Source organism: Panulirus ornatus, chromosome 63 (genome assembly GCF_036320965.1).
Source record: "Panulirus ornatus isolate Po-2019 chromosome 63, ASM3632096v1, whole genome shotgun sequence".
NCBI classification, from domain to species: Eukaryota; Metazoa; Arthropoda; class Malacostraca; order Decapoda; family Palinuridae; genus Panulirus; species Panulirus ornatus.
The window spans coordinates 1,448,253-1,459,720 of NC_092286.1; the positions used below are offsets into that span (position 1 = coordinate 1,448,253).

At 42.7% G+C, this 11,468-nt stretch overlaps 1 long non-coding RNA gene across 1 annotated transcript in view; it reads right to left on the bottom strand.

Moving 5' to 3' along the window:
- LOC139745931 (uncharacterized) overlaps positions 1–11,063 on the bottom strand; it is a 46,452-nt gene extending 35,389 nt beyond the window's left edge. The window contains exon 1 of the long non-coding RNA XR_011712022.1: positions 10,995–11,063. This is a non-coding gene — a long non-coding RNA (uncharacterized lncRNA). The remainder of the gene's footprint in view (positions 1–10,994) is intronic.
- Between the last annotated feature and the right edge of the window lie 405 nt (positions 11,064–11,468).

The following is an 11,468-nucleotide window of genomic DNA, read 5'->3' on the forward strand; positions in this document are numbered from 1 at the left end:
TGGATCTGGCAGCGGATGGAACCATGGAAGCGGAAGTGGATCATAGGGTGGGGGAGGGGGCAAAAATTCTGGGAGCCTTGAAGAATGTGTGGAAGTCGAGAACATTATCTCGGAAAGCAAAAATGGGTATGTTTGAAGGAATAGTGGTTCCAACAATGTTGTATGGTTGCGAGGCGTGGGCTATGGATAGAGTTGTGCGCAGGAGGATGGATGTGCTGGAAATGAGATGTTTGAGGACAATGTGTGGTGTGAGGTGGTTTGATCGAGTAAGAAACGTAAGGTTAGGAGAGATGTGTGGAAATAAAAAGAGCGTGGTTGAGAGAGCAGAAGAGGGTGTTTTGAAATGGTTTGGGCACATGGAGAGAATGAGTGAGGAAAGATTGACCAAGAGGATATATGTGTCAGAGGTGGAGGGAACGAGGAAAGAGGGAGACCAAATTGGAGGTGGAAAGATGGAGTGAAAAAGATTTTGTGTGATCGGGGCCTGAACATGCAGGAGGGTGAAAGGAGGGCAAGGAATAGAGTGAATTGGAGCGATGTGGTATACCGGGGTTGACGTGCTGTCAGTGGATTGAATCAAGGCATGTGAAGCGTCTGGGGTAAACCATGGAAAGCTGTGTAGTGTATGTATATTTTGCATGTGTGGACGTAACGTATATACATGTGTAGGGGGGGGGTTGGGCCATTTCTTTCGTCTGTTTCCTTGCGCTACCTCGCAAACGCGGGAGACAGCGACAAAGCAAAAAAAAAAATATATATATATATATATAATATATATATATATATATATATATATAATATATATAATATATATATATGACAGAGTGGCAGATATAGGGTGTTTTGGTCGAGGTGGTGTGCAAAGTGAGAGGGTTAGGGAAAATGATTTGATAAACAGAGAAGAGGTAGTAAAAGCTTTGCGGAAGATGAAAGCCGGCAAGGCAGCAGGTTTGGATGGTATTACAGTGGAATTTATTAAGAAAGGGGTGACTGTATTGTTGACTGGTTGGTAAGGTTATTTAAATGTATGTATGACTCATGGTGAGGTGCCTGAGGATTGGCGGAATGCGTGCATAGTGCCATTGTACAAAGGCAAAGGGGATAAGAGTGAGTGCTCAAATTACAGAGGTATAAGTTTGTTGAGTATTCCTGGTAAATTATATGGGAGGGTATTGATTGAGAGGGTGAAGGCATGTACAGAGCATCAGATTGGGGAAGAGCAGTGCGGTTTCAGAAGTGGTAGAGGATGTGTGGATCAGGTGTTTGCTTTGAAGAATGTATGTGAGAAATACTTAGAAAAGCAAATGGATTTGTATGTAGCATTTATGGATCTGGAGAAGGCATATGATAGAGTTGATAGAGATGCTCTGTGGAAGGTATTAAGAATATATGGTGTGGGAGGCAAGTTGTTAGAAGCAGTGAAAAGTTTTTATCGAGGATGTAAGGCATGTGTACGTGTAGGAAGAGAGGAAAGTGATTGGTTCTCAGTGAATGTAGGTTTGCGGCAGGGGTGTGTGATGTCTCCATGGTTGTTTAATTTGTTTATGGATGGGGTTGTAAAGGAGGTAAATGCAAGAGTCCTGGAAAGAGGGGCAAGTATGAAGTCTGTTGGGGATGAGAGAGCTTGGGAAGTGAGTCAGTTGCTGTTCGCTGATGACACAGCGCTGGTGGCTGATTCATGTGAGAAACTGCAGAAGCTGGTGACTGAGTTTGGTAAAGTGTGTGAAAGAAGAAAGTTGAGAGTAAATGTGAATAAGAGCAAGGTTATTAGGTACAGTAGGGGTGAGGGTCAAGTCAATTGGGAGGTGAGTTTGAATGGAGAAAAACTGGAGGAAGTGAAGTGTTTTAGATATCTGGGAGTGGATCTGTCAGCGGATGGAACCATGGAAGCGGAAGTGGATCATAGGGTGGGGGAGGGGGCGAAAATTTTGGGAGCCTTGAAGAATGTGTGGAAGTCGAGAACATTATCTCGGAAAGCAAAAATGGGTATGTTTGAGGAATAGTGGTTCCAACAATGCTGTATGGTTGCGAGGCGTGGGCTATGGATAGAGATGTGCGCAGGAGGATGGATGTGCTGGAAATGAGATGTTTGAGGACAATGTGTGGTGTGAGGTGGTTTGATCGAGTAAGTAACGTAAGGGTAAGAGAGATGTGTGGAAATAAAAAGAGCGTGGTCGAGAGAGCAGAAGAGGGTGTTTTGAAATGGTTTGGGCACATGGAGAGAATGAGTGAGGAAAGATTGACCAAGAGGATATATGTGTCAGAGGTGGAGGGAACGAGGAGAAGAGGGAGACCAAATTGGAGGTGGAAAGATGGAGTGAAAAAGATTTTGTGTGATCGGGGCCTGAACATGCAGGAGGGTGAAAGGAGGGCAAGGAATAGAGTGAATTGGAGCGATGTGGTATACAGGGGTTGACGTGCTGTCAGTGGATTGAATCAAGGCATGTGAAGCGTCTGGGGTAAACCATGGAAAGCTGTGTAGGTATGTATATTTTGCATGTGTGGACGTACGTATATACATGTGTAGGGGGGGGGGGTTGGGCCATTTCTTTCGTCTGTTTCCTTGCGCTACCTCGCAAACGCGGGAGACAGCGACAAAGCAAAAAAAAATATATATATATATATATATATATATATATATATATATATATACATACATGTCTACACACGCTTATATACATGCCTATACATTTTAACATATATATACACAGACATATACATATATACACATGTGCATACTTCATATCTTTATTCATTCCCGTTGCCACCCCATATATACACAGACATATACATATATACACGTGTATATTTCATACCTTTATTCATTCTCGTTGCCACCCCACCACACATGAAATGACGACCCCTTCCCCCCACATGTGTGCGAGGTAGTGCTAGGAAAAGACTACAAAGGCCACATTCGTTCACGCTCAGTCTCTAGCTGTCGTGTATAATGCACTGAAACCACAGCTCCCTTACCACATCCAGGCCTCACAAAACTTTCCATGGTCTACCCCAGACGCTTCACATGCCCTGGTTCAATCCATTGACAGCATGTCGACCCCGGTATACCACATAGTTCCAATTCACTCTATTCCTTGCACGCCTTTCACCCTCCTGCATGTTCAGGCCCTGATCGCTCAAAATCTTTTCCACTCCTTCCTTCCACCTCCAATTTGTTCTCCCACTTCTCCTCGTTCCCTCCACCTCTGACACATATATTCTCTTTGTCAATCTTTCATCACTCATTCTATCCATGTGACCAAACCATTTCAAAACATCCTCTTCTGCTCTCTCAACCACACTTTTTATTACCACACATCTCTCTTACCTTTTCATTACTTACTCCATCAAACCACCTCACACCACATATTGTCCTCAAACATCTCATTTTCAGCACATCCACCCTCCTCCACACAACTCTATCTATAGCCCATGCCTCGCAACCATATAACATTGTTGAAACCACTATTCCTTCAAAGTTACCCAATGTTCTCGCCTTCCACACATTTTTCAGTTCCCCCAGAACTTTTGCTCCCACCCCAACCCTGTGACTCACTTCCGCTTCCATAGTTCCATCCGCTGCCAAATTCACTCCCACATATCTAAAACACTTCACTTCCTCCAGTTTTTCTCCGTTCAAACTTTCCTCCCAATTGACTTGTCCCCCCAACCCTACTGTACCTAATAACCTTGCTCTTATTCACATTTACTCTCAGCTTTCTTCTTTCACACTTCACCAAACTCAGTCATGAGCTTCTGCAGTTTCTCACCCGAATCAGCCTCCAGTGCTGTATCATCAGCGAACAAGAACTGACTCACTTCCCAAGCCCTGTCATCCACAACAGACTGCATACTTACCCCCTCTCTCCAAAGCTCTTGCATGCCCCTCCCTAAAAACCCCATCCATAAACAAATTAAACAACCATGGAGACATCAAGCACCCCTGCCACAAACCAACATTCACTGAGAACCAGTCACTTTCCTCTCTTCCTACTTGTACACATGCCTTACATCTTTGATAAAAACTTTTCACTGTGTCTAGCAACTTGCCTCCCACACCATATATTCTTAATATCTTCCACAGAGCATCTCTGTTAACTCTATCATATGCCTTCTCCAGATCCATAAATGCTACATACAAATCCATTTGCTTTTCTAAGTATTTTTCACATACATTCTTCAAAGCGAACACCTGATCCACACATCCTCAACCACTTCTGAAACCAAGATGAGAAAAAAGGAGAGATAGGTAGTATGTTTGAGGAAAGGAACCTGGATGTTTTGGCTCTGAGTGAAACCAAGCTCAAGGGTAAAAGGGAAGAGTGTTTTTGAATGTCGTGGGAGTAAAGTCAGGGGTTAGTGAGAGGACAAGAGGAAGGGAAGGAGTAGCATTACTCCTGAAACAGGAGTGGTGGGAGTGTGATAGAGTGTAAGAAAGTAAACTCTTGATTGAAATGGGTAAAACTGAAAGTGGATGGAGAGAGATGGGTGATTATTGGTGCATATGCACCTTGGCATGAGAAGAAAGATCATGAGAGGCAAGTGTTTTTGGGAGCAGCTGAGTGAGTGTGTTAGTAGTTTTGATGCACAAGACCGGGTTATAGTGATGAGTGATTTGGATGCAAAGGTGAGTAATGTGACAGTTGAGGGAATAATTGGTGTACATGGGGTTTTCAGTGATGTAAATGGAAATGGTGAAGAGCTTGTAGATTTATGTGCTGAAAAAGGACTGGTGATTGGGAATGCCTGGTTTAAAAAGAGAGATATACATAAGTATATGTATGTAAGTAGGAGAGATGGCCAGAGAGCATTATTGGATTATGTGTTAATTTATAAGCATGCGAAAGAGAGACTTTTGGATGTTAATGTGCTGAGAGGTGCAATTGGAGGCATGTCTGATCATTATCTTGTGGAGGCGAAGGTGAAGATATTTAGAGGTTTTCAGAATGTTGGGGTGAAGAGAGTGGTGAAAGTGAGCCTGGGAAGGAGACTTGTGTGAAGAAGTACCAGGTGAGACTGAGTACAGAATGGAAAAAGGTGAGAACAATGGAAGTAAGGGAAGTGGGGGAGGAATGGGATGTATTTAGGGTATCAGTGATGGATTGCGCAAAAGATGCTTGTGGCATAAGAAGCGTGGGAAGTGGGTTGATTAGAAAGGGTAGTGAGTGGTGGGATGAAGAAGTAAGATTATTAGTGAAAGAGAAGAGAGAGGCATTTGGACGATTCTTGCAGGGAAATAATGCAATTGAGTGGGAGATGTATAAAATAAAGAGACAGGAGGTCAAGAGAAAGGTGCAAGAGGTGAAAGAGAGGGCAAATGAGAGTTGGGGTGAGAGAGTATCACCAAATTTTAGGGAGAATAAAAAGATGTTCTGGAAGGAGGTAAATAAAGTGCGTAAGACACAGGAGCAAATGGGAACTTCAGTGAAGAGCGCAAATGGGGAGGTGATAACAAGTAGTGGTGATGTGAGAAGGAGATGGAATGAGTATTTTGAAGGTTTGTTGAATGTGTTTGATGATAGAGTGGCAAATACAGGGTGTTTTGGTCGAGGTGGTGTGCAAAGTGAGAGGGTTAGGGAGCATCATTTGGTAAACAGAGAAGAGGTAGTAAAAGCTTTGCGGAAGATGAAAGCCGGCAAGGCAGCAGGTTTGGATGGTATTGCAGTGGAATCTATTAAAAAAGGAGGTGACTGTATTGTTGACTGGTTGGTAAGGTTATTCAATGTATGTATGACTCATGGTGAGGTGCCTAAGAATTGGCGGAATGCGTGCATAGTGCCATTGTACAAAGGCAAAGGGGATAAGAGTGAGTGCTCAAATTACAGAAGTATAAGTTTGTTGAGTATTCCTGGGAAATTATATGGGAGGGTATTGATTGAGAGGGTGAAGGCATGTACAGAGCATCAGATTGGGGAAGAGCAGTGTGGTTTCAGAAGTGGTAGAGGATGTGTGGATCAGGTGTTTGCTTTGAATAATGTATGTGAGAAATACTTAGAAAAGCAAATGGATTTGTATGTAGCATTTATGGATCTGGAGAAGGCATATGATAGAGTTGACAGAGATGCTCTGTGGAAGGTATTAAGAATATATGGTGTGGGAGGCAAGTTGTTAGAAGCAGTGAAAAGTTTTTATCGAGGATGTAAGGCATGTGTACGTGTAGGAAGAGAGGAAAGTGATTGGTTCTCAGTGAATGTCGGTTTGCGGCAGGGGTGTGTGATGTCTCCATGGTTGTTTAATTTGTTTATGGATGGGGTTGTTAGGGAGGTGAATGCAAGAGTTTTGGAAAGAGGGGCAAGTATGAAGTCTGTTGTGGATGAGAGAGCTTGGGAAGTGAGTCAGTTGTTGTTCCCTGATGATACAGCACTGGTGGCTGATTCATGTGAGAAACTGCAGAAGCTGGTGACTGAGTTTGGTAAAATGTGTGAAAGAAGAAAGTTAAGAGTAAATGTGAATAAGAGCAAGGTTATTAGGTACAGTAGGGTTGAGGGTCAAATCAATTGGGAGGTAAGTTTGAATGGAGAAAAACTGGAGGAAGTAAAGTGTTTTAGATATCTGGGAGTGGATCTGGCAGCGGATGGAACCATGGAAGCGGAAGTGGATCATAGGGGGGGAGGGGGCAAAAATCCTGGGAGCCTTGAAGAATATTTGGAAGTCGAGAACATTATCTCGGAAAGCAAAAATGGGTATGTTTGAAGGAATAGTGGTTCCAACAATGTTGTATGGTTGCGAGGCGTGGGCTATGGATAGAGTTGTGCGCAGGAGGGTGGATGTGCTGGAAATGAGATGTTTGAGGACAATGTGTGGTGTGAGGTGGTTTGATCGAGTAAGTAACGTAAGGGTAAGAGAGATGTGTGGAAATAAAAAGAGCATGATTGAGAGAGCAGAAGAGGGTGTTTTGAAATGGTTTGGGCACATGGAGAGAATGAGTGAGGAAAGATTGACCAAGAGGATATATGTGTCGGAGGTGGAGGGAACGAGGAGAAGTGGGAGACCAAATTGGAGGTGGAAAGATAGAGTGAAAAAGATTTTGTGTGATCGGGGCCTGAACATGCAGGAGGGTGAAAGGAGGGCAAGGAATAGAGTGAATTGGATCAATGTGGTATACCAGGGTTGACGTGCTGTCAGTGGATTGAATCAGGGCATGTGAAGCGTCTGGGGTAAACCATGGAAAGTTGTGTGGGGCCTGGATGTGGAAAGGGAGCTGTGGTTTCGGGCATTATTGCATGACAGCTAGAGACTGAGTTTGAACGAATGGGGCCTTTGTTGTCTTTTCCTAGCGCTACCTCACACACATGAGGGGGGAGGGCGATGGTATTCCATGTGTGGCAAGGTGGTGGTGGAAATGAATAAAGGCAGACAGTGTGAATTGTGTGCGTGGGTATGTATGTATGTGTCTGTGTGTGTATATATATGTGTACATTGAGATGTATAGGTATGTATATTTGCGTGTGTGGACGTGTATGTATATACATGTGTATGGGGGTGGGTTGGGCCATTTCTTTCGTCTATTTCGTCGCGCTACCTCGGAAACGCGGGACACAGCGACAAAGCAAAATAAAAAAAAATTTATATATATATATATATATATATATATATATATATATATATATATATATATATATATATATATATATATTGGAACAGATCATAATTTTGCATGTGGACTCACAGGAATATATATATATTTTTTTTTTTTTTTTTTTTTAGACTTTGTCGCTGTCTCCCGCGTTTGCGAGGTAGCGCAAGGAAACAGACGAAAGAAATGGCCCAACCCCCCCCATACACATGTACATACACACGTCCACACACGGAAATATACATACCTACACAGCTTTCCATGGTTTACCCCGGACGCTTCACATGCCTTGATTCAATCCACTGACAGCACGTCAGCCCCTGTATACCACATCGCTCCAATTCACTCTATTCCTTGCCCTCCTTTCACCCTCCTGCATGTTCAGGCCCCGATCACACAAAATCCTTTTCACTCCATCTTTCCACCTCCAATTTGGTCTCCCTCTTCTCCTCGTTCCCTCCACCTCCGACACATATATCCTCTTGGTCAATCTTTCCTCACTCATTCTCTCCATGTGACCAAACCATTTCAAAACACCCTCTTCTGCTCTCTCAACCACGCTCTTTTTATTTCCACACATCTCTCTTACCCTTACGTTACTTACTCGATCAAACGACCTCACACCACACATTGTCCTCAAACATCTCATTTCCAGCACATCCATCCTCCTGCGCACAACTCTATCCATAGCCCACGCCTCGCAACCATACAACATTGTTGGAACCACTATTCCTTCAAACATACCCATTTTTGCTTTCCGAGATAATGTTCTCGCCTTCCACACATTCTTCAAGGCTCCCAGAATTTTCGCCCCCTCCCCCACCCTATGATCCACTTCCGCTTCCATGGTTCCATCCGCTGCCAGATCCACTCCCAGATATCTAAAACACTTCACTTCCTCCAGTTTTTCTCCATTCAAACTCACCTCCCAATCGAATTGACCCTCAACCCTACTGTACCTAATAACCTTGCTCTTATTCACATTTACTCTTAACTTTCTTCTTTCACACACTTTACCAAACTCAGTCACCAGCTTCTGCAGTTTCTCACATGAATCAGCCACCAGCGCTGTATCATCAGCGAACAACAACTGACTCACTTCCCAAGCTCTCTCATCCCCAACAGACTTCATACTTGCCCCTCTTTCCAAAACTCCTGCATTTACCTCCCTAACAACCCCATCCATAAACAAATTAAACAACCATGGAGACATCACACACCCCTGCCGCAAACCTACATTCACTGAGAACCAATCACTTTCCTCTCTTCCTACACGTACACATGCCTTACATCCTCGATAAAAACTTTTCACTGCTTCTAACAACTTGCCTCCCACACCATATATTCTTAATACCTTCCACAGAGCATCTCTATCAACTCTATCATATGCCTTCTCCAGATCCATAAATGCTACATACAAATCCATTTGCTTTTCTAAGTATTTCTCACACATTCTTCAAAGCAAACACCTGATCCACACATCCTCTACCACTTCTGAAACCACACTGCTCTTCCCCAATCTGATGCTCTGTACATGCCTTCACCCTCTCAATCAATACCCTCCCATATAATTTGCCAGGAATACTCGACAAACTTATACCTCTGTAATTTGAGCACTCACTCTTATCCCCTTTGCCTTTGTACAATGGCACTATGCACGCATTCCGCCAATCCTCAGGCACCTCACCATGAGTCATACATACATTAAATAACCTTACCAACCAGTCAACAATACAGTCACCCCCTTTTTTAATAAATTCCACTGCAATACCATCCAAACCTGCTGCCTTGCCGGCTTTCATCTTCCGCAAAGCTTTTACTACCTCTTCTCTGTTTACCAACTCATTTTCCCTAACCCTCGCACTTTGCACACCACCTCGACCAAAACACCCTATATCTGCCACTCTATCATCAAACACATTCAACAAACCTTCAAAATACTCACTCCATCTCCTTCTCACATCACCACTACTTGTTATCACCTCCCCATTTGCGCCCTTCACTGAAGTTCCCATTTGCTCCCTTGTCTAACGCACTTTATTTACCTCCTTCCAGAACATCTTTTTATTCTCCCTAAAATTTAATGATATATATATATATATATATATATATATATATATATATATATGGTACAATAAAATAACTTTTTATTGTTTCATGTGCAATGTATTGCATACAATATTGTACTAGATATCAATATCATATTCCATCAATCTAATCTTGTAGGTGTATTTATGGCTGTTCTAGATGTTTTAATCTTTACTAGACTTCCTGAGAGAACCATACAAGGTCACCTTACCTCAGGTCTCTCCCTGCATATTTCAGACTCTCTTTGGCTTGGAAAACTGAGTTACCCTCTCTTTGATCTCCAAGTATACTATAAGGTTCATGAATCAAAACTTGGCCAGAAATCATTTGTTCTGTAGCCTGTTGTGGGGCACTCGTACTGTCCTCACCCAATCTTGCCTGATTATTTCTCAGCCAGCTCCCTGCTCTCTTACCTCTCTCTTTCTAAATCAAATTTGATCAACATGTCTCCTGACAACTGACTTATATGATATGGGTCCAGTCACTTTCACTGTAACTCCTGGTACCCAATGAACTCCCCTTCCACTATCATTCTCCACAAATACTTCATCATTTACCTTAAATTCCCTCAAGAATCTGCTGTTGATATAGGCCAACTACTATCACTTTCCTTCATAACACTGAAACATAAATGAGTCCTGTACAGGTACTCCTGTCATTATAATAAACCGTATAAAGGACCTAAAACACGCTGCCATTTCCCAAAATTAGTTTGGCTGCAGCTGTGAGACAAACTTCTTTCCTTAATATAAGGTCCTGGGGCCCAGGGTGGCCATGTAAACATTCTAGATTGACATTAAATGTGTTTAACCTGATATATTTATCATGCAATGACATATATTGTAAAACAGCATGACCCGAAAGTTACTGTATCTCTAAACATTAAATAAGCAATAAAGAATAATATCAAAGAATAATATCATTCGTAATTTCCCGTTAGTGAGGATGAAGGAGACCATTTGCCCAGACAATGTTCCTCCTCCTCCTCCTCCTCCTGGTGGTGGTGTTGTTATGTACTTGGTTGGTTGTACTGATCATATTCACAAATCATATACACCTCCACTATGTATGGGGACTCAAATAATATGCATTTCATTCCAATTTATACGTTAATTCTATAGTTTCAGTAAACTTGCGCTTTACCACTGGCGAGAGCTCCTACAGCCACACCCAATAATATTTTCAACTATTTTCACATCAAATGGTACAAGGAATCCAATTTTTACCAAATCAAGAAACAACATGGCGATAGTTATGGAATATTTACCACTTGACCTAAACAAAAGTAGGAAAAATCATCACAAATAAATGAATATCACTCGAGCAATACCTAACAAGTGTTAATGTCAGACTTGGTGAACAACCATTCCCCTTACCAGCTGACCGGCCTATGTTTACTGCAGTCGCACGTCAGCCATTGTACTTCAGTCTACCCTACTGGGCTGATCTGATGGTACATTAGGTACCTATCTTGGATCTGATCTGGGCTGATCTGATGGTACATTAGGTATCTATCTTGGGTCTGATCTGGGCTGATCTGATGGTACATTAGGTATCTATCTTGGGTCTGATCTGGGCTGATCTGATGGTACATTAGGTATCTATCTTGGGTCTGATCTGGGCTGATCTGATGGTACATTAGGTACCTATCTTGGATCTGATCTGGGCTGATCTGATGGTACATTAGGTATCTATCTTGGGTCTGATCTGGGCTGATCTGATGGTACATTAGGTATCTATCTTGGGTCTGATCTGGGCTGATCTGATGGTACATTAGGTACCTATCTTGGATCTGATCTGGGCT